General features: G+C 42.6%; 1 long non-coding RNA gene across 2 annotated transcripts in view; it reads left to right on the top strand.

Moving 5' to 3' along the window:
• LOC132379341 (uncharacterized) overlaps window positions 1-24,697 on the top strand; it is a 64,062-nt gene that overhangs the window by 18,592 nt on the left and 20,773 nt on the right. The window lies entirely within an intron of this gene.

The raw sequence follows: 24,697 nt of genomic DNA, 5'->3' as shown, positions 1-24,697 counted from the left end.
GGTTGCTGAACATGAACACAACTGAGCGCTGGTCGGTCAGTAAGGTGAACCTTTTGCCAGCGAGATAGTGCCTCCAGTGCCTTACAGCTTCCACTATGGCCTGGGCTTCTTTCTCCACCGCGGAGTACCGAATTTCAGGGCCTTGAAGGATACGAGAGAAGAATGCTACTGGCCTGCCTGCCTGATTGAAGGTAGCAGCCAGCGCGAAGTCGGAGGAGTCACTCTCTACTTGGAAGGAATGGTCTCGTCCACCGCATGCATCGTTGCTTTGGCAATGTCCCCTTTAATACGGCTAAAGGCGTAATAGGAAAAGAAGCCCAGGCACTGTCTGAGTGTGGTGAGAAGAGGGAGTTCTAACATACGGTCGGGATCAGGGCCAATGACCCCGTTCTCCACGACATACCCAAGGATAGTGAGTCGGGTGGTTCCAAACACACACTTGTCCCTGTTATAGGTAAGGTTTGGGGTTTTGGCCACTTGGAAAATTCGTTGGAGCTTGGTGTTGTGATCCGGCCAGTCATGACCACAGATGATAATGTTATCCAAATAGGGAAATGTGGCCTTCAGTTGGCACTGGTCCACCATCTGGTCCATTGGTCTCTGGAAGACAGAGACACCATTTGTGACACCGAATGGGACGTGCAGCAAGTGATAGAGCCTGCCACCCGCCTCGAAGGCGGTGTAGGAGCGGTCCTCCGGGTGGATGGGGAGCTGGTGGTAAGCAGATTTCAGATCTGGCTATAGTCCACGACCATCCTATTTTTCTGCCCGGTCTGAACAACCACCTGGGCCCTCCAAGGGCTTGTGCTTGCCTCAATGATCCCCTCCCTGAGCAGCCGCTGCACCTCTGACTGAATGAAGGCCCTGTCCCCAGCACTGTACCTCCTGCTTTTAGTTGCCACAGGTTTACAGTTGGAGGTCAGGTTGGCGAACAGTGGTGGGGGAGGGATCTTGAGGGTGGAGAAGCTGTAAGTGGTGTCAGTAGCGCAGCTGTCGGCATGGTGTTGGGTGGGATGTGCGGGTCGGTGTGTGTGTGTGTGTGGTCAGTAGCGAGGTATATGATGAAGTCCCACAGAACTGAGGATTCCGGACAGTGAGTGGTGGGAGGGGCCCGTCATATGCCATAGTCACACTTTCGAGGTGGCTCTGGAAGTCCAGCCCCAATAGTACAGGCACACACATTTGAGGCATGACCAGTAGCGCAAAGTCCCGATATTCTGTGCCCTGCACCACCAATGTCACTACACAACCTCCCCCCCAACCCCCCAGACGTCTGTGGAATGCGACCCAGAAGTCATGGTGACCCTCTGGCTTACCAGCTGTGTCACGAGTCTGCAGTGTTGCACCGTGTCCGGATGAATAAAACTCTCAGTGCTGCCCGTGTCAAACAGGCAGCTAGTCCTGTGCCCCTCCACCAGGATGTCTATCATTGACCTTGCAAGCTGGTGTGGGGCGCTTTGGTCGAGGGTTACGGAGGCCAGAGTTGAACCGCTGTCTTGGTGTCCGGTAAGCACCCGTGGGTCAGAGGCGGGGCGAGGTGGTGCCAACAAAGATGGTGACCCCCATGCCTCACACGTGGCACTGCCCAACCCCGCTCGTGGTTTAGACTTACAGACCTTAGCGAAATGGCCCTTCTTTCCACAGCTGGAGCAGGTAGCTTCTCGGGCCGGGCAGCGTTTTTGGGGGTGCTGTTCGTGTCCACAAAAGTAACACTGCGTGAACTTGCGACTGGCAGCAGCTGTGGTCGGTTTTGGGGAGTTCGTGGGCTCGCGACTGGCAGCAGCGGTGGTCGATTCGCTCGCGGGTGGCGGGGTCTGCAGCGTCCATGGGACTGGTGGGAGATCGCGCGGCTGGACAGTGTCAGTGTTGTGTAGAGCAGCCTCCAGTGTGTCGGCCAGCTCAATCGCCGAGTGTAAGGTAAGGTCGGCATTTTCCAGCAGCCGCTGGCGCACGTACACTGACCTGATCCCCGTAACGAAGGTGTCTCATACCAGGAGCTCCGCATGCTGTTCTGCCATTAGTCCCTTGCAGTCACAGGCCTGCACGAGTGTCTGTAGGGCCCGGGCAAACTCCGCGCTCGACTCTCCGGCCCGCTGCCGTCGCGTCGCTAGGCGATGTCTTGCGTAGACGGTGTTCACTGGCTGCAGGTACCGTCCTTTGAGGGTGTCCAGTGCCCCTTGGTAGGTCGGCAGGTCCCTGATAAGGGAGAATACTTTCGGGCTGACCCTGGAAAGAAGGATTTTGTGCATGATAGCGGGCTCAGTCACGCGATTCTCTTCCAAGTATGATTGGAAGCATGCAAGCCAGAGTTCAAAGGCAAGAGCTGCTTCTGGAGCTTGAGGGTCCAAGTCCAATTTTTCCGGACGTAAAATACTCTCCATGTTTTAAAACTTCCAGCGAATAAAATTGATGCACCATCAATAACTCTCGATGTGAGGTGAGATATAGGCTTTTATTCGCTGTAAAAGAGCAATCAGCAGCAAGAGATCCCCGTATGACATCCTGGAAACTGAGGGAGGAGCCATGCCTCCAATCGCCTTTATACAGGGGTCTATGGGAAGAGCCACAGGAGCAGTCAGCAGTGGGGGCGTGTCCAGACAGGTATATGTAGTTCACCACACTGCCTTTGACAAAGCCATAATCATATTATGCCTTTCCAGATGTTCATAAATCCTGCCTCTCAGGATCTTCTCCATCAGCTTACCAACCACTGAAGTAAGACTCACTAGTCTATAATTTCCTGGGCTATCCCTACTCCCTTTCTTGAATAAGGAAACAACATCTGCAAACCTCAAATCCTCTGGAACCTCCTCCCCAGTCCCCATTGATGATGCAAAGATCATTGCCAGAAGCTCAGCAATCTCCTCCCTCGCCTCCCACAGTAGCCTGGGGTACATCCCGTTCAGTCCCAGTGATTTATCCAACTTGATGCTTTCCAAAAGCTTCAGCACATCCTCTTTCTTAATGTCTATATGCTCAAGCTTTTCAATCCACTTGGGTTGGTTGTTAATGCAAACGACACATTTTCCTTATGTTTCAATGTACATATGATAAATTTTGAATTGGTTTATTATTGCCACATGTACTGAGCTACAGTAAAAAATTTGATTTGCATTGCAGCCATACAGACCATTACATTACATCAGTACACCCAGGTGATGCAAGGGAAAAGCACTAACAGAATGGAGAGTAGTTATTACAGTAATAGAGAATGTGCAGTGCAGGCAAACAACAAGCTGCAAAGCCATGATGAGGTAAATCGTGAGGTCAAGGGTACATCTTTTCAAATAATGAGGATGAATAATGAGCACCACACACAAAATGCTGGTGGAACGCAGCAGGCCAGGCAGCATCTATAGGGAGAAGTACAGTGGACGTTTTGGGCCGAGACCCTTCGTCCTGACGACGGGTCCCGGGCCGAAGCGTCGACTGTACTTCGTCCAAATAGATGCTGCTTGGCCTGCTGCGTTCCACCAGCATTTTGCGTGTGGTGCTTGAATTTCCAGCATCTGCAGATTTCCTCGTGATGAATAATGAGGTAGTGTTCATGGGTTTATCAGAAATCTGATGCCAGAAGGGAAGAAACTGGTTTAAAACAGCCTCAAATTCCTCACTTTTACATGAAACTCACATTGTGAGCAGTGTACTTGGCAATAATAAATGTGACCGTAAGCTCAGCAATGAGAAGAATATGAGAATAAATCATGCATTCAGTACCAACTGAGGCAGGGCTGAAGTGACAATAATGGAAGAGGTAGAATTAAGATTTTTAGTTTAAGTAAAAGTTATTAATATTAGCTTTATTTATCACACGTATACCAAAACATACAATTGCTTGCATCAAGCGGACAACTCGCCATCTCTAATCCGTATGTCTTTGGAATGTGGGAAGAAACCGGAGCACCGTGGGAAATCCATGCGGTCATGGGAAAAACATACAAGCTCCTTGCAAAGGGTGGTGAGAACTGAACCTCCATCTTATAGCTGACACCATAGGGAGTTACGCTAACTGCTACATTGCTATGCCAGTTCATGAATATGACAGCATCACTGGAAAGTGGATGTGAAAGGAATATTATTCTCCATCCCCCAAAGTCAAAAGGTGCTTTGAGCAGTAGCCAAAGGATGGTGGAACAATAGCACCAACATGTCCTTAATATACACTCAGTGGCCATTTTATCAGATGCACCTGTACTCCTGCTTGTTAGTGCAAATATCTACCTAGCCAATCATGTGGGAACAACTCAATGAACAAAAGCATGCAGACATGGTCAAGAGGTTCAGTTGTTGTTCAGACCAAACATCAGAATGGAAAAGAAATGTGATCTAAGAGACTTTGACCATGGAATGATATTTAGTTCCAGATGGGGTGGTTTGAGTATCTCAGAAATTGCTGATTGCCTGGGATTTTCACACACAACAGTCTTCCAGTACACGGCAGTTCAGTAGGTGAAAACATCATGTTAATGAGAGAGCAGAGGAGAATGACCGGAGTGGCTGAAATTATATAGTAACATATAGTTATATAGTAACATATAATGACTATATGTTACAACAGTGGTGTGCAGAAACGTATCTCTGAACACACAACTCATTGAACCTTAAGGTGAATGGACTACAGGAGCAGAAGATCACGAATATATACTCAATGACAATTATATTCGGTATCTCCTATCCCTAATAAAGTGGCCATTGAGTGTATAGTGTCTACTGACTGGTAATATTCTATATATAGGCTCAGAGAGGCCAGAGCCCTCCCCCTACTTGATACTATCACAGCTGTCCAAATGGCATCTCACCTATGCCAGAACTGGACTCCCAGGCTCTAATGTCCCTCAACCTGTCAGCACTGTTTAGTTAATAGACTCTAGAAATAGGAAGCCAAACTGCGTGTATGCAATAAAGGGCAGCTCTGCAGAACATCAGAGGCAGGAAAAAGCTGATAGCCAGTGTCCCAACTCGGATTACAAAATCAGGCTCAGATCCTTGACTTGCTTATCTCTTGACAGAAATACTTAATAATCCAATGATTCAGTGTCCCAGTGGGGGGGGGGGATGTCACCAGTGTTGTTCACTGATGAGGAATCTTGATGCCCATTTATAACCAAATGCCTCAACTCCATCCAGTGAACAATTGCAACATTAAATCACGATATGGGTCGCAGAACGTGTAGTACAGAGAGAGGCCAATCTGAAGATCACTTCTTGATCAATTTAGTGCTATAGAGTTTGTGTCATAGAGCATTACAGCACAGAAACAGGCCTTTCAGCTCATCTGGTCCATGACAGTCTGTTCTGCCAGTTGCAACTTCTTGCACCCATACCATAGCCCTCCATACCCCTCTCATCCCTGTACCTATCAAAACTTCTCTTCAATGTTACAAATGAAACCACATCTACCACTTCAACTGCCAGTTTATTCCACACCACCCTCTGAGTGAAGAAGTTCCCCCCTCAGGTTCCCCTTAGATATTTCACCTTTCACCTTTAACCTATGACCTCTAGTTCTAGCCTTAACCAAGCTCAGTGGAAAAAGCCTGCTGTATTTACCTTATCTATACCCCTCATATTTATGTGTACCTCTATAAGATTTTCCTTCATTCTCTTACACTCCAGAGAATAAAGTCGAACCCAATTCAACCTTTCCCTATAACTCAGGTCTCAGCAACATCCTTGTAAATTTTCTCTGCACCCTTTCAAGCTCATGGATATCTTTCCTGTAGGCTGGTGACCAGAAATTACTCCAAACCTCACCTCACCAAGATCTTATACCACATTAATATAACATTCCAACTCCTGTGCCTAATACTCTGATTTATGAAGACCAACGTTCCAAAAACTCTGTTTACAACCCACCATATCTTTGTTGCATAGTCCTCTATCGTTTTTGTGTATTTGAATTTTTTTGATGTTCATTATCCAAAGCCTGTTGTTAATGGGTTGCAAACTATGCAAATAATGCTTTATTATTGGAATTGGTTTATTATTGCTGGTGTTCCAAATATACAAAAAACTTTTATTGTATACCATCTAGATAGATCATGCCATACAAATGTAGAAACAAAATGCAGAATAGAGTGTTGCATTTACAGAGAAAGTGTACTGCAGGTGGACAAATAAAGTGCAAGGGTCACAATTAGGTAGATTAGGAGATAGAAGGAGTTCATCTTTACTGTATGATAGGCCCATTCAGGAATCTGGTAACAGCAGACAGAAGCTGTCCTTGAGCCTGGTGATAAATGCCCTCAAACTTTTCTATATTCTGTCAGCTGGAAGAGAGGAGAAGAGAAAATGACTGAGGTAGGAGGAGTCCTTGATCAAATTCACCCTGAAATTCGAGAGTGAAAAGCTGAAGTCAGATGTATCAGTATTATAGTGGAGTAAAGGGAATTATAGGTATGAGAGAGGTGTTGGTCCTAATTGATTGGAAAAGAACACTGGCAGGGATGATGGCAGAGAAGCAGTGGCTGGAATTCCTGTGAAACAATTTGGAAGACACAGAATACATACATCCTAAAAGAAAGAAATATTCTGAAGGAAAAGATGACACAACTGTGGCTAACAAGAAAGACAAAGCCAACATAAAAGCCAAAGAGAGGGCAAATGGTAGAGCAAAATAAGTGGGGTTAGAGGATTGGGAAGCTTTTAAAAACCAACAGAAGGCAACTAAAATGTCATTAAAAAAGCTAGTCGATAGTATCAAAGAGGATACCAAAAGTTTCTTCAGATACGCAAAGTGTAAAAGAGAGGCTAGAGTGGATATTGGATGGCTGGGAAATGATGCTGCAGAGGTAGTAATGGGGGACAATGAAATGGCGGAAGAACTGAATAAGTATTTTGCATTATTTTTCATGGAGGAAGACACTAGCAGTATGGTGGCAGGCGTCATAATGTGTGTGAAGTTACCATAACTAGAGAGAAGTTTCTCGGGAAACCAAAAGGTCTGAAAGTAGATAAGTCACCTGGACTGGATTGTGTACACCCCAGAATTTTGAAAAGAGGTGGCTGAAGATATCGTGGAGGCACCTTTCAAGAATCACTAGATTCTGGAATGGTTCCAGAAGACTGGAAAATTGCAAATGCCACTCCACTCTTCAAGAAGGGAGAATGGGCAAAGAAATGGCAGATGGAATACAGTGTTGGGAAGTGTATGGTCATGCATTATGGCAGAAGAAATAAAAGGGTAGACTATTTTCTAAATGCAGAGAAAATACAAAAATCTGAGATGCGAAGGGACTTGGGAGTCTTTGTGCAGGATTCCCGTAAGGTTAATTTTCAAGTTGAGTCTGTGGTGAGGAAGGAAAATGCAATGTCAGCATTCATTTCAAGAGGACTGAAATATAAAAGCAAGGATGTAATGTTGAAACTTTATAAGGCACTGGTGAGGCCTCTCGGAGTATAGTTAGCAGTTTTGGGCTCCTTTTCTTAGAAAGTCTGTGCTGATGCTGGAGAGGGTTCAAAGGAGGTTCACAAAAATGATTAAAAGATTGAATGGCTTGTCATATGAAGAGTGTTTGATGGCTCTGGGCCTGTATTCACTAGAATTCAGAGGAATGATGGGTGACCTCATTGAAAACTATCAAATGGTGAAAGGCCTTGATAGAGTGGCTGTGGAGAGGATGTTTCCTATGACAGGAGAGTCTGTGACCAGAGAACACTGCCTTAGGAAAGAGGGGTGTCCTTTTAGAATGAAAAAAAGAAGGAATTCTTTTAGCCAGAGAGTGATTCTTTGCAGCTCTGGAGCCCGAGTCTTTATGCATATTTAAGATAGAGGTTGATAGATTCTTGATTGATCAGGGCATGAAGGGATAAGGGGAGAAGGTAGTAAATTGAGGCTGAGAGGAAAATTGGATCAGTCATGACGAAATGGTGGAGAAGCCTCGATGATCCAAACGGCCTAAATGTGCTCCTATATCTTTTGGTCTCTATCAGCTGCTTTCGCCATACATTGGGAAGTGTAATTGGTGTCAGTAGAGGGGAGGATGGTTTGGTGATGGACTGAGCTGTGTCCACAACTCTCTGTAATTTATTGAAGTCTTGGGCAGAACAGTTGCCATACCAAGCTGTAATACTTCCTATGGTTATGGTTATGCTTTTCTTTTAACTTTTCTTCATTTTGAAAACATCTCCTGCATTCCACACCTAATCCATAACCAGCAACCATTCCAATGCTAATCATTTCTCTGTCGAAGATACTTAAGTCCTGGAGTATAGGGCTTAAGTCTCAGAAACTAGAGCCAACAATGGTGAACGAAGAATGCGGAAGATGTGATAATTAGATGAGAGCAAGGATGTTGATGGATTTGGGTGGAAGGAGGGAGACAGTTGGACAAGGAGCGCCGTGACAGCCTAGCCTTAAGTGTAAGTGCATTTCAGTGCCAATTATAAGATTGGGATTCAATTCCCATCGCTCTCTGTAAGAAGTTTATGTGTTGTCCTGTGGGTTTACTGTAGGTGCTCCAATTTCCTCTCACATTCCAAAGCTGTATGAGAGTTACAGTAATAAGTTGTCACTGGAAGCATGGTGACCCCTATGGGCTGCCCCCTCCCCCTGCATTTTTCAGACTGTGTTGGATGTTGATGCAGAACAAAGCATTCCTTTTTATATTTTATTCTGATGAATAATCTTTATCTATATCTTGAAGGAGATATTGTGGGTTATATGGACTGGGGCCAGTAGGGTGTGCGTTTCCCCATTAATAATCAAATGCTCTGAGGATGCACATCTTCCATGTATGCATGTGTTTAGAGAGATCTTCTCTCAGACTCCTGTGCAAGATGTAAATTGTAAATCTTATTATGTCTCAGTGAGGACAGGGATGATACTAAATTGTACACTGTAATAAAAACTGAAAATATTCAGCAGATTAGGCATCAATTAAAAGTGAATCAGAGATAAGATTTTAGGTCCATGACTTGGATGACTCCTCCAGGCTGTTACTTCCAGACACATTAATAATGCCCTAAATTGCAACATAAAATGTCTAGCCTATGGGTCAGGCATCACCCATATCCTCTATCATACAATGTTGACAACAGAACCGGAACATCTCCTTCATTCTGACCGGAATAGAGTCCATTGAGCTGGAATCCTCACCGCATTACAAGAGCCATTCCACTCATTCCATCTGTTTGAACATTGTGTATATCATTGAGAAATCACAGCAAAATAAATTATTTGTCCAATAATAGTGGCATATAGACTGAGCACAAAATCTGAAACACACCAGTTTTGTTTGAATCATCTATGAGAATCAGTTTTCATAAATATAATTATACAATCCTGATGTCTTCCTATTACACAGGGGTTTTATATCTGGGACAACTGAACTACTCCAAACTGTGTGACAGCACAGAATGGAAATTAACACCTTTTGTACCCAACTATTCAAACCCAGGTATGTCCTGAGGAAGAGGCAAAATGTCAGTATTTGCTATGGTGCCACATTAAATTTTACTGCAAAGATTAGAGCAGTTATATAGGCATAGATGGACATTAAATACATTTACTTTCTCCACCTATCCCCTCCCAACTTCTTAGTTCATCCTCCCTTGCCCATCCACCCACCTTCGTCCTCACCTGATATCACCTACAAACTTTTAGCTTGAACTTTTTCCCCCTTCTCCTCCCCTCACCTTTTTATTCTGGGTTCTGCCCCATTCCTTCCCTGTTCTGATGAAGAGTGTTTGCCTGAAATATCGACTTGCTGAGTTCCTCAAACATTTTGTGTGGGTTTCTCAAAATAAATGCTTTATTTTTATCTGAGTAATCAAGTGTGTGGTGTGCTATGGGATCATGCCTTGATCTTCACTATTTATAAAATACAGTGGATACGGGTTATTCAGGACAGCTGCTTATTTGGGACAACTCCTAAGGAGGAAATACTAACCAAGAGAATACCTGGGATTTCCTTAAGTGATTTGGGACACTATGCCAGGTATATCGGGACAGGAAACTGTTGCTGAACAGTTTGTAACTAGTATCAGTTGTGAGCACTTGTGTGGTTGTCAGACACTATACCATACAGAGAGTGATCAGTTTTTTATCACTGCAGTTGCATTGGGTTTGTGTTCAGAAAGTTGTGCAACTTTTTTGTCACTGATATTTGTTGAGAAATAAGCAGTAAGACAATTCATAACTGTTTTGCTCACTGCAGTTTTAAGCATTCAGGATTGGAAACATCAGAAATGGCCAGGACTGAAAATGAAATGAGTTCACTGCTTAAACAAGTTAGGAACTATGAGGAATTTGAAGGTATCGATGATCATCTTGAATGTTACAATGAAAATGAAGTTTTGGAGGATGAAACTGCAGAAAATATTGTATGAAATCAGTTCATTATCTGCGCTATGTTTTAGCAACAATTTTGATTATTTACAGTCAATTAAGAGAACATGGCAGCATACACTGGATGAAATCCTCCAATAATTATTAGGAACTTATACACAATTTCATATTACCATGGTAGTATTGGTAGTGTTTTAATTTGTTCCATATTTCATTTAAATACATAAATTGTTATTCAGTGACCATTGTTAAATGTTTTTTTTTGTTTTATACATTTCTAACTATTTCTAAGAAACTTTGGCTAATTGGGCAGCTGCTTGATTGAGCCAAAATGTACTGGTCCCGTGGTGCTGATACAATTAACTGGAATCCACTGTATATTGAAGATAGATGAAGGGATTGGGTGTGCTGTAGCCAAAGTTGGTTATGATGCAAAGATTAGGTGAGCTAGGAAGATGTAGGGAGGAGGCAAAGAGCCAGAAGAGGTAAAGAGAAAAGTTAGATAAGTGAACACAGAATACTGCTGCACAGTACAGACCCTTTGGTCGACCATGGTCTGCTGACCTTTGAACTTACACTAAGATCAATCTAACCATTCCAGCACATGTATTCCTCCATTTTTCCATCATCCATGTGCCTATCTCTGAGATTTCTGAATGTTTCTTTTGATCTACCTGTACTACTCCCCTGGCAGCATGTTCCATTCATCTGCCACTCTGTGAAAAAAAGCTTTCCTCTCACATCCCCTCTATATTTTCTTCAAATAACCTTAAAATTATGCACCTTGTATTAGCATTTCAACATTGGGGAAGAAGTCTCTGGCTATCCGCTCGATCTATGCCTCTGGTAGTGTAACAGTTAGTGTGATGCTATTACAGCTCATTCTGACCGGAATGGATTCCATCAAGCTGGAATCCTCCCCACATTACAGGAGCCATTCCACTCATTCCATCTGTTTGAACATTGTGTAAATTATTGAGAAATCGTAGCAAAATAAGCTACTCTTCCAAATAATAGTGGCATACAGACATCACAAAATATGAACCACACCAGTTTTGTTTGAATCATCCATGAGAACCGGTTTACATAGGAGTTCAATGATAATTATACAGTCTTGATGTCTTTCTTTTACACAGGAGTTTATATCTGGGGCAACTGAACCACTTTGAACTGTATGATAACACAGACGGAAATTAACACCTTATGTACCCAGCTATTCAAACTAAGTATGTCCTGAAGAAAAGGAGAGATATCTAGTCTTGTAGGATATAACAAATAAGGTTGATAGAGGAGAGACCAGTACATGTGATGCATTTGGATTTCCCAAAAGCATCTGATATGATGCTGCATAAAATTTTACTGCAAGGATTACTTTACTTTCTTTACTTTTATTGTCACCAAACAATTGATACTAGAGCGTACGATCTTCACAGTGATATATGTTTCTGTGCTTCACGCTCCCTGAAGTACAAATCAAAGTAAAGATAATAAAAATTTAAATTATAACTCATAATTAGAAAATAGAAAAGGGAAAGTAAGGTAGTGCAAGTCAGGTCCGGATATTTGGAAGGTACAGCCCAGAGCCAGGTCAAGATCTGTTCAGCAGTCTTATCACAGTTGGAAAGAAGCTGTTCCCAAATCTGGCTGTACGAATCTTCAAGCTCCTGAACCTTCTCCCGGAGGGAAGAGGGACAAAAAGTATGTTGGCTGGGTGGATCACATCCTTGATTATCCTGGCAGCACTGCTCCGACAGCGTGTGGTGTAAAGTGAGTCCAAGGATGGAAGGTTGGTTTGTGTGATGTGCTGGGCTATGTTCACGATCTTCTGCAGCTTCTTCCGGTCTTGGACAGGACAACTCCCATACCAGGTTGTGATGCACCCTAGAAGAATGCTTTCTAAGGTGCATCTATAAAAATTAGTGAGGGTTTTAGGGGACAGACCAAATTTCTTCAGCTTTCTCAGGAAGTAAAGATGCTGGTGGGCCTTATTGACAGTGGACTCTGCTTGGTTAGACCAAGTCAGGTCATTTGTGATATTCACCATGAGGAACTTAAAGCTTTTGATTAGAGTAATATATAAGCATTGATAGGTATAAAATACATTTGCCTTCTTCACCTATCCCCTCCCAACTTTTTACATCATCCCCCTTCCTCATCCACCCAGCCTCACCTGATCTCACCTGTAAGCTTTTAGCTTGAACTTCTTCCCCTCCCCTCCCCTCCCCTTTTTATTATGGTCTCTGTCCTATTCCTTCTTTGTTTTGTCAAAGGTCTTGGCCTGAAATATCAACTGTTTATTCCCCCTCCATGGATGCTGCCTGACTTGTTAAGTTCCTCCAGCATTTTGTGTGCATTGCTCAAAACAAATGCTTCATTTTTGGGTAAGTAATCAAGTGTGTGGTGTACCATAAGATCATGCCATGGTCTTAACTATTCATAACATACAGTGGATTCCAATTAATCGAGAAAGCTGCTTATTTGGGACAACTCTTAAAGAGCAAAAAACAATTGAGAAAATAGCTGGAGTACCTTTAGGTTATTTGGGAAACTATGCCAGGTATATTGGAGCAGGAGACTGTTGCTGAAATGTTTCTAACTACTGTCAGGTGTGTCTGTGTTCAAAAAGTAGTGGCTTTTTTTTGTCACTGATAGTTGGTGGGAAATAAGCAATAAGACAATTCCGAACTGTTTTGCTCACCACAGTTTTAAACATTCAGTGTTGAGGATGACAGAAATGGCCAGGAGTGAAAGTAAAACTACCTTAACAAGTTAGGACCTATGATGAAGTTAAAGGTATCGACAAACATCTACAATGAAAATGAAGATTTGAAAGATGCAATTGCCAAAAAAAATGTATGAATGCAGTTCATTATCTGCACTAGGTCTCTGCATTGATTTTGTTCACTTACAGTCTATTAAAGGAATACGGCAGCGTAAACTGGGATGAATTCCTCCATCAAATAAATACACTTAAAATTATGGCCCCTCATATTAGCATTTCTATGCTGGGAAAAAGTCTCTGGCTATCCAGTCAATCTATGCCTCTGGTAGCGTAGCAGTTGTGCGACACTGTTGCAGCTTGGGGCATCCCGCATTTTGGAGCTCACTTTCAGCACTGTTTTGTAAGGCGTCTCTGTACACCACCACCATGGAGCATCTAGGTTTTCCCTGGGTGCTCCAGTTCCCTCCCGCAGTCCAAAAGCATCCCGTGTAGATTTGTACATGTTCCCGTGATTAGGTTAGGGTTAATCAGGGTTCTGTAGTTGCTGGAAGTGTCATTATTTGAAGGACTGAAAGATCCTACTCCGTGCTGTATCACTAAATAAAATAAATAAATTATCATCTTATACATCTCAATCCAATCGCTTCAGTCCAAAGAGAAAAGTCCTAGTCCCCCAGCTATCCTTAATAGATATGTTCTCTAACTCAGGAAGCATCTTGATATTTCTCCTCTGCACCCTCTCTCAAGTTTCTTTATCCTTCCTATAATCAGATGACTGGAAATGAACATTATATTCTAAGTGTGATCTAACCAGAGCTTTACAGAGCTGCAACATTACCTCTAAAATTCTCGCGACTCAAACTCAAATGGGCAGAAGGGTTGGCACAGAATATAGGCAAGTGTGAGATTATCTCCTTCGTAAGGTGTGACAGTACTAGAATGGAAAGAATGTCAGAATCAGGTTTGTTATATCATGAAATATATTGTTTTGTGGCAGCAATACAATGTAATACCATATATAAAAATACTATCAGTTACAATAAGAAATATATAAAATTGAATAAATAAGCAAAAATTGCAAAATAGTGAGATAGTGTTCATGGGTTCTGATGGTGGAGGAGAGGAAGCTATTTCGAAAACATTGAGTGTGCATCTTCAAGCTCCTGTACCTCCTCCCTGATGGCAGAACGAGAAGAGGGCATGTCTTCATTGGTGAGTCTCTCCCAATGATGGATGTCACCTACTTGAAACACCACTTTTTGAAGATGTTCTTGATAGTGGGGATGCTAATATCCACGATGGAGATGGCTGAGTCTATAACCTTATACAGCTTTTTTTTCGATCCTGTGCATTGAAACCTCCATTCTAGATGGTGATACGAGCACGCAGAATGCTCTCCACTGTGGAACGTAGTAAAGAGCTGGCTTCCCTGGATGGAAGCTATAAGCTTGGACAGAAAAGTTTTCTTTATTGTTTAATCCACAGCTGAACGATCTAAGAAATCTGCATGGGAGGCTAGTCTATCATTTGTGGGTAAATAAATATTGAAAAACTGCAGACATTTTAAGTCTGAACTGAAAGCAGAAAATACTAAAAGCACTCAGCAGGTCAGTCACCTTCAGTTAATTTTGCAGACTCAGCTTGATTCTGTTGAAGGGCCAAAGATCCAAAACAATTGTTTCTCTTTCTACGGAGGCTGCCTGACCTGTTATGTGTTTCCAGCATTTTCCATTTATAGCTGTGGGTAAACCTTTCAATTAAGCTAAGCAGTGAGCCATTGTATAATTTTTAGAACCACCCAATGAGAATTCCAATGGAAGAAAAAGAAGCATGGTTTGCAACAGGCAGGAAAACAATTTAGTAACATCTGGACAAGAGTCAGTACTATTTGGTTAGAGATGGAAAGCAATTAAAATAATCACTCCACACTCAGCCCACTTCTCACCCATCTCCCTGGTGTTTGCTTGAATTTCTACCTATAGTTTGGGGCAAGGACACTTCATGCACTGTGCGAACATTATAAGTTCCGCCTGACAAAGTGAATGGGAGGTATTCTCACTGGCAATCTCAAGTGCTGCTGACCTTTGACCTGCACCTGTCTATGAATGCATTGAAATTGGACCCTACATATATCCAGCTGCTATTAGGAGCCGCAGGGCGAGCAGATGAGAGCACGGCTGTCAGTTGTCAGGTCAGTTAAGGCTCCCTAGATAGCTTTGAGGTAGGTTATCATTGCTTTAGAGATGCCATCTTTTAGATGATGTGTAATACCTAGGGAGGAGAATATAAAAGATTAAAAAAGAAAACCTTCAGCTTAATTTGTCACCTGTATAGTGAAATTTCAAAACATATGGTGAAATGTGTCGTTTGCTTCAAATCGAATCAACAAGGGTTGTGCTGGACAGTGTGTAAGTGGCACCATGCTTCTGGCATCAACATAGCATGCCCACAACTTGCTAATCCTAACCCTAACCATTGTCTTTGGAATGTGGGAAAAAACAGGAGCAGCCAGACGGAGCCCATGCATTCATGGGAAGGATGTCCAAACTTCTTACAGACAGCAGCAGGAATTGATCCCCCAATCTTATAGATGGTGCTGTTAAACGTGTGCTAACCGACTTCACTACCGTGCTGCCATAATGTGGAACTTAAGGAAAAAGAATAGACAGTTCTCCCAATTCAATGTTTATTCCTTAACTGATGTCACTTTCATTATCAAACTGCAGTTTGTAGGAACCTGCCTACAGGCCTTTGTTTTTTAATCCCTTAAGTATTTCTCAAGGAAAACTTCTGCTCTGCTGCAATAGGACTATTAGATGGCCCTCTAGTAAGATAAAATGGACTCTTGACCTCACAATCAACTGAATTAAGATCGCGCACGTTATTGTTTACCTTGATGCATTCCCTCCGTAGCTGTTACACTTAATTCTGTATTGTTTTTATTCTACCTCAATGCACTGTGTAATGAACAATTTGATCAGAATGATATGCAAGACAAGCTTTTTACTATACCTTTCTACATGTGACAGTAATAAACCAATTCCATTTGGCCCATTGAGCCTATTCTAGCTCTCAGAGCTTTCCTACCATTTGTATTCCTCCCACTTATTCCCTTACGACCTATTCTCTGTCACATCTCTCACATTCCATTAACTGTCCCCGCCCTCCAGTTCTTCAATCACCTGCTTCCACCACTGTAATTTCAAACCTCTAAGATGCGGGAGGAAATTAGAGCCCCCACACTGCTTTACACTACACTACACTTCTCTCTTTTCCCCTCTCCCACCAGGCAGAAGATGCAAAAACCTGAAAAAGCTCATCACCATACTCAAGGTCTGCTTCTACCCCGCTCTTACAAGACTATTAATTGGTTCCCTAGTACAAAAGGATGGAGTCTTGACCTCATAATCTACCTCATTTATAGTATTGCACATTATTGTTTTCCTGTAGTGCACTTTCTCTGTAGTGTGTAACACTTCATTCTGCATTCTGTTATTGTTTTACCGTGCTCTACCTTAATGCACAGTGTAATGATTTGATGTTTGTGAATAGTGTGCAAGACAAGCTTTTCACTGTGCCTTGGCACATGTCAATGATACACTAAACCAAACCAAAACCATTGGGGTGTGCCATTCTCTATTTCATGGTGACTTTTGTCTCCATCCCACACTAGAAACTATTAGTTGGTATGTGCTGTGCTGCTAAACCATGCCTGGCTGTGTCAGAATGGTGACCAGTACACTGAATTTTCTGTGTAACGTATTTATTTACTGCCTGTTGCATCTGCTAGAATTTAGAGCAGCGATGAATGTCCTCCATCTGTGTCTATCCTTGACCATCCTAGGAACCAATGTTGGTCTTGGTGTTCAGGGCTTCCTACCTGCAGCTTTCTGTTGCTTTTCACTATTGTCAGCCACACAAGTCCCGGGTGAAGACTTGGGAATACCGCTGCACTCGGATGTAAAATGTTTCTTCATCGCTGTTTCTATACTAGTTTTGTTTTAACATTCAGGGTTGTTAGCCTTGAGCTGAACCCCGAACCTGGAAGACTGGTGGACCACTCTTAGCCTCTACCCTTTGAACTGTTTGGCATGGGTGACCCTACCAAGAGCCAAAGCATAAAGTACTGACTCCAGCCAGCATAGCTCTCCAGGTCACTGAGGCATGCAAGTTTCCAAGTTATGCTAAGGTTCTGGTCCTCTTGGGGGCTCTGTGTAACATCAAGTGGATTTTTACAGACATGTTTTTGATCCCTGGTGAACATAATGGGACAAGTTTTATGAAGAGAGCTTCCCAGATGCTTGTTTGTTGGTTAGTCTTCAGAATGGAGTAGGATTTCACACAACTAAATAGATATCTTGGATCAGTCGAACACAATGGGAGACTATTTGGTCCATTAACTCTACTCTAGCTATTGGTTCACAGATCTTCCTCATCTCCCTTCTGGTTCTTTGATCTCTATCCTCTGGTTGTTCATCCTTCATTCACTGGAAAATAACTTAGTTCTATTTACCAGTATTGCCTGGGGTCCTAAAGCAGTAGAAATAGTCTCAGAATAGTTAAGAGCATTACTCTCTTTCTCTGTGTGTACCTCAGTTATGAACCTCATGAATGCTAAATGTCTCTACTTAATGTTAACACTTTTTAAAAATTAGATCTAATTCTTATTCAGTAAATTGACTGGCTCAGACCAACTCTCTCTATGAATAAACACAGGATATTCTGCAGACGCTGGAAATCCTGAGAAATACGTACAAAATGCTGGGGGATCTCAGCAGGTCAGGCAGCATCTATGGAGAGGAATAAGCAGTTGTTGTTTTGGGCCATAGGCCTTCACCAGGATTGGAAAGGAAAGGGGCAGAAGGCAGAATAAGAAGATGGGAAGATGGCAAGGAGCCTTCAGCCACTGAAGTCTTCTATTAGGCTCCTCCGTGTTCAGCCCTTTACTTCTTCCACCTATCAATTCCCAGCTTCTCATTTCATCCCCCCTCTCCCCAACCATTCACCTTCCCACTCATCTGGTCTTGTCTGTGTTCTACTTACTCAATGTTAGCATCAGTAGTCTTTAATCATCTCTAAAATACCTTAAATTAGCTTACTGTACTTTAAAGAGAGCATCCTAAATCTTTAATCCAACCATATTAATTGTGAACCCTCATCTTTGGGAACATTCAAGTAACTGCCTTATGTGCCCCTTCCAAAGGGACACAGAAATGGACAGGGTGCAACAGCTGAGGATGTAGTTTCAATAACTTGCTGGCTTCTGTTTTCTCTGCCATGTTTCTTCAATGTCACTGCATCCACTTTCATAAATCACAAATATCTCCAGGTTTCTCTTGTAGGTAGACTGACAGATAGAATTAACTCTTGTGTTAATTGTAAATTTGGTTGTGTGGATGAGTTCAGATCAGACAGGGAACACAAAGTTTATTGTCATCTGCACTAGTACACGTATACCCAGGTGCAATGAAAAAACTTACTTGCAGCAGCTTCAGAGGCATACAGCATCGTATAAACATCATTCACAAGATAAACAAATTAAACACAAATTATGCGCAGAATTTTTGCAAGAAGGAGAAAGCAACTAGAACAAAAACAAAGTCCATTTTTGGGCAAGGTGATCAAAGCGGTCATAGGGTTTCTAAACTATAGTGATTAGGGTTGTGCAGTTTGGTTCAAGAGCTGAGTGATTGAAGAGAAGTAGCTGTTCCTGCACCTGGTGGTGTGGGGCTTCTGTGCATCCTGCCTGACGGTAGCTGTGAGAAGATGGCATAAGTAGCAATCTTTGATGATGGTCGTTGCCTTCTCGAGGCAGCCCATATGCAACAATGTGCTACAGAAACTCATTGGCTCAAGCAGCATTTTTGGAGGGAAAGGAATTGCCAAGGATCAAAACCAAATGTCGACAGATCTTTCCCCTGCCTCCCCTGACAGATGCTGCTGAGCCACTGAGTCCCTCCAGCAGATTGTTACACCAGGTTCCATCATCTGCCATCTTCTGTGTCTAGGAGTGGCATGGTAGCAAGACGGTTAGCATAATGCTTTACAGTGCCGTTGACCAGGGTTCAATCCCCACTGCTGTTGGTAAGGAGCTTGTACTTCTCCCTGTGACCTCATGGGTATTCTAGTTTCCTCCTACATTCTAAAGACATACAAGTTACGGATTAGTCAATCGTGAGCGTGCCATGCTGGCTCTAGGTGCATGGCTGTACCCAGAACATGCTCGGATGCAAACCACGCACTTCACTGTATATTTCAATGTTTCCGTGTTTATGTGACAAAAAATTCATCTTTAATCTCAAAGAATGAAATTTGTCAATTTCTGCTGTGCTTTAACACCAAAGTTCCAGCAGATGGCAACATTTACAAGACAGTAAGATCAGCCTCATGTCACCTCATGGTAAAAGGGAAAGCCCAACAAATAAGGCCACAAAGGAAGCTGGGAGATCAGAGAAGAAGAGCATCTTCAGACCCTAGTTGTAAGTCTGTACTGTTACGCGTGAAGTTGGATAATGCGAATCTGTATTTGAATGATTTGTATTGGTTATATGTCAATCACAGTTTCAATACTTGAGAATAAATTATTAATAAATTAATACTACAATCTGGTAGTGTAGTGGCTAGCATAACGCTTTATATTGCCGTTGTCTGTAAGGAGTTAGTTCGTTCTTCACATGACTCCATGGGTTTCCTCTGGGTGCTCTGGTTTCCTCCCAGATTCCAAAGACCTATGGGTTAGGGTTAGTAGGTTGTGGGCCTGCTATGTTTGAAGTTCAAAGTTGTCATCGGAAGCCTGGTGACAACTGTGGGTTGCCTTTAGCACATACTAGTACTGTGTTGGTTATTAATGTAAGTGATGCATTTCACTCGTGTTTTGATGTATATATGATAAATAAAGCTAATCTTTTAACATAACTGAGAAATTGATGATCTGTGCCAACATTTATGTGTTGACTTTCACAGCCACTTGACTACCATTTGTTGTCGCAATGCACCCAAGGCTCCGTTGCATGCCAATTTGATAACAATCGGAAAATGAAGGACATTATACAAAGGGTTAAATATATGCACGATCCTTTAAAGAGATTTCGAAGGACATTAAACATAGAATGTAGAACAGTATAGCACAGTACAAGCCCTTTGGCCCATAGTAGCATGGTAGTGTAGCAGTTAGCATGATGCTATTACAGCTCAGGACATCGGAGCTTGGAGTTGAATTCCAGTGTACTGTAACAAAGTTTGTACAATCCTTCATATATGCGCATGGATTTCCTCCAGGTACTCTGGTTTTGTAAATTGTTCTGTGATTAGGCTAGGGTTAAGTAGGTGTGTTGTTGGGTGACATGGCTTGGTGGGATGGGAAGGCCTGTTCAATGTTGTATCTCTAAATAAATAAATAAATAAATAAATAAATGTTCTGTCAACCTTTTAGCCTACTCCAAGATCAATCTAACCCTTCCCTCCCACATAGCCCCCTGATTTTCTTTCACACACATGCCTATCTATGAGTCTCTTAAATGTCACAAATGTATCTGTCTCTACATTCTGTGTACTTATCACTCTCTGTGTAAAAAAAAACATACCCCTGACCTCCCCTCTATACTTCCCTGTAATAACAATCAGCATATGCCCTCTCATGTTAGCCATTTCTGCCCTGGGAAATTGTCTCTGTTTGTCTACTCTATTTATGCCTCTTATCATCTTATGTATCTCTTATCAAGTTACCCTCCTTTGCTTCAAAGAGAAAAGCCTTAGCTTGCACAACCTATCCCCAAAAGGCATGCTTTCTAATCTAGGCAGCATCATGGTAGACCTCATCTGCACCCTCTCTAAAGCATCCACATACTTTCTAAATGAAGCAGCCAGAACTGAACACACTACTCCAAGTTTGGTCAAATCAGAGATTACATTATATCACAGCTCTTGAACTTATCTCCCAGTCTAATGAAAGCCAACACACCATATGCCTTCTTAATCAACCTATCAACTTGCGTGCAATTTTGAGGAATCTATGGACATGGACACCTGCCTCTGTTCCTCCACACTGTTCTTCCATTAATGTGGTTAATCTACGTGTTTTAGGTAATTCTGAAATCAAACAAATCATAAACTTCCGAAGAGAGTGAGACTTTAGTTCTACTCTTACTTTATCAGTTCATACACAACCCCTTCGCTCTCTAACTAGTCTTGGGATTGGATTTAGTTGTGTCACCAACAAACTCCACAAGCACCTTCTCTCATCGAGAGTTATAGAGTCATAAAATACGCAAACAGATCTTCAGCCCTAGTGGTCCATATATCCAAGCTGGTTCCCATCTGCCCATGACTAGCCCATAACCTTCTAAACCTTTCCAATTCTCTCTTAAAAGCCACTATTGTACCTGCCTCAACTACTTCCTCTGGCAACTCATTCCGGCGCCCTCTTTGTAAAAACATTGTCCAAGTTCCTATTAAATCTCTCTCCTCTCACCTTAAACCTGTGTCTCCAGTCCTTGATTTCCCAGCCCCAGTGAGAAAGACTGAGTGTATTTACCCTATCTATGCCTCTCATTACATTCACCTCTGGAAGGTCACCTCTCAGATTTCTACATTCCAAGGAAAAAAGTCCAAGCCTGACTAACTAATCCTTACAACATCCTGATATCCCTCCTCACTCCACCAAACACCTCAGAATCTTTTCTTGTTACTCCCTTGTCATTGTGTATGGAATCTGGCCTTTAAACATGCAGATTTAACTTTGTCCATATCATGAAGCAAAAACAATAAACCATGCAACATTTACAGAAGTTATAAGCGTTCATTTATTTTACTGACAGCTATCACCAGTGAAATATAGTGCAGTCGGTATGGCAAGCAAAATAGCATTTCTTTAGCATGAGCAAGCTCTTCTAATTTTTGCTCTACGAACTTTCTTAGAATAATACTTGAGTAATGCTTGGATTTACAACTGTGGCATTTAAGCATGAGAACCAGGAGAAAGAATAAATTATACCACTCAAGTCCGCTCCACCATTCAAAGAGATCACAGCAGATCTTACATTCAGTTCCATTTTCCAGCCAGTCCCTGACTCTTCTATATCTCAGATATATATATATTTAAAGATTTAAGATTAGCTTTACTTGTCACATGTACTTAAAAATGTACACTGAAATGCGTCATTTGCATCAATGACCTACGCAGTCCAAGGATGTGCTGGGGGCAGCCTGCAACGGCCACCATGCATTCCGGTGCCAGCATAGAATACCCACAACTTGTACAACCCTGACGTGTACATTTTTGGAATGTGGGGAAAAAACTGGAACACTCAGAGGAAACCCATGGGGAAAACATACAAACTTCAAATCAAATTCACATTTAATTATCATTCAATCTTACATGAATATAGCTGAATGAAACAGCGTTCTTCTGGGCCTAAAGTGCAAAACATACACAACACATTCAAAATAGTGAGGAAAATGCATAGTCTTGCAAAAAAAAACACACATCTAGCCCAAGACCCTGAGTGACATGTCCCGCAAATTGATGGTACAGTTCCCGGCAACGCTCAGACACTGCATTCCAGCCTGTCTTTCCATTGATCGAACACTAGAGGGCGGCGCTGACAAGAGAGGCCAGCCCCCAAACGAGCACGGATGCCACGTTGCACCACCTCCGGTGTCTCCTCTCCTGGACTGCAGCAGCAGGTGAGCTGGCGGATTGAGGCCTAGTCCTCACTACAACCCAGACTATGCAGCTTCCCCACCATCTGTTGCACCACCAAACGAGGGAAACAGGCCTGCAGCATCTTACATTATCGATGTCCACCAGGGTCCTATGATCATAAAAGAAATGTTCAAATCAATCACATGTGGTTACACTGTACATTGCCTTTGCACACCAACTCTGATGCCTTCGAGTAGCAGACAGCAACATGGTCTGCACCCAGGCCAGCTCCTTCGAACCCATTCTGGCTCCTCTGACTACCCAGCCAACTCCTCCAACACCCAGTTCAGCTACTCCGATCAATAAGCATCTCACTGAGGGGGGTAGATATGCAATACCTGAAATTCTTGGAGTCCAGCATTGTCTTGCAATCAAAAAGAACATGTTTAACAAAAAAAAACGCCTTTGGTTGGCCCCCGAGAGACTGCTGCATCCAAAAATGCCATCTTACCAGAAGCTTGTTACAGATAGCGGTTTGAATTGAACACCAATGTTACAAACAATGCTAATAGCATTACAATAACCGCTACAATACCATGCCACTTGGGTATGTTGGGTTTCCAAAGTACTTGGCACAAGCAGAGCCTGTAAAAGACTTTTGAAGGTCTCCACTGTCACCACACTGTTCATTATTGATACAATCTTCATGCTGAATTGACACTTTTCAGTAACTTCCATGTTGCTTAACAAAAAAAATCTGTTATTGATCATGCCCTACGTTGATTAGGAGTTAATTACTTTTTGTCACATCAAGGATGTTCTTATGCCTGGAGGTAGCAATGACATTGAATCTGGCTGAGTAGAATTGTTATGAAACAGGCATGCCTCTATGTATATTCAGGTTGCTTGCTGTGGTTACTAGGCTGTGGATTGTAAACTAGGATGTTGACTTCCATCCATTCTCCCAGCCTATCACACAGCTCCACAGGAAGTGCCATGTCCAGTTTTATCAAGTGCAAATCTACAAACTGGACATTGCATTCCAGAACTCTGACCTTTGAATTTTCGGAAGTCCTTCACACAGTGACAACACTTCCTTTCAGCTCATTAATCAGAGTGGAGTTGTGTAATCACAATCACAACAGCATGGCTGGCTGCAAGTAAATATCTTTAAGTCTTTTTCCTACCTTGCCCTTATAGAAAGACCTTTCTTGTACCAGCGTATAGTTCATAAAAACATAAGAAATAGGAGCAGTAGTTGGCTATTCGGCCTGTCAAGCCTTCTCCACTATTCGGTAAGATCACAGATTATCTGTCCATAGACTCAGCTCCACCTACCTGCCTTTCGCCGTAACTCTTAATTCCCCAGCTATGCAAAAATCTGACTGTGCCTTAAATATATTTCATAAAGAAGCCTCCACTGTATCCCTAGGCAGAGAATTCCACAGAATCACAACTCTCTGGGAAAAGCAGTCATAGAGCATAGAGCAACACAGTGTGAATACAAGCCCTTCTGCCCATTGAGTCCATGTCAACCATGGTGGTCACTCAGCTTGACCCACTTTCCAACATTGCCTATGTCTCTCAAAGACCCAATGTCCTCTCCTCATCTCTTTCCTAAATGTATTCCCCTAAATCTTGAGGCTATGCCCCTTAATTCTAGTCCTGGTTACAAGTGGAAACAACTTTCCTGCCTCTGTCATACAGCTAGAAATCAGACCCTTCAGCCCAGCTCATCCATGCTGTGTTGTCTCATAAGCTAGCCCATCTGCCCTTGTCTGTCCATAGCCCTCTAAACCTCTCCTCTCCGTGTAGTTATCTCGATGGCTTTTAAATATCGTTACTGTGCCTGCCTCAACTCATTCCCAATAAACAATGTACTTAGTGTGAAAAAGCTGTCCCTTTTAAATCTGTCACCACTGATCTTCTGAATCTGGAGATAGAACTCTGAATCAGGTTTACTGTCACTGACACGTGACATGAAATTTGTGGCAGCAGCACAGTGCGTTAAGGTTAAGCATAAAATAATTACTATAAATTACAA

This window comes from Hypanus sabinus, chromosome 22 (assembly GCF_030144855.1).
Source record: "Hypanus sabinus isolate sHypSab1 chromosome 22, sHypSab1.hap1, whole genome shotgun sequence".
In the NCBI taxonomy this organism is placed as follows: domain Eukaryota; kingdom Metazoa; phylum Chordata; class Chondrichthyes; order Myliobatiformes; family Dasyatidae; genus Hypanus; species Hypanus sabinus.
Note: the sequence above shows the minus strand (reverse complement) of the source record. Positions and strands in the feature narration are given on the sequence as shown.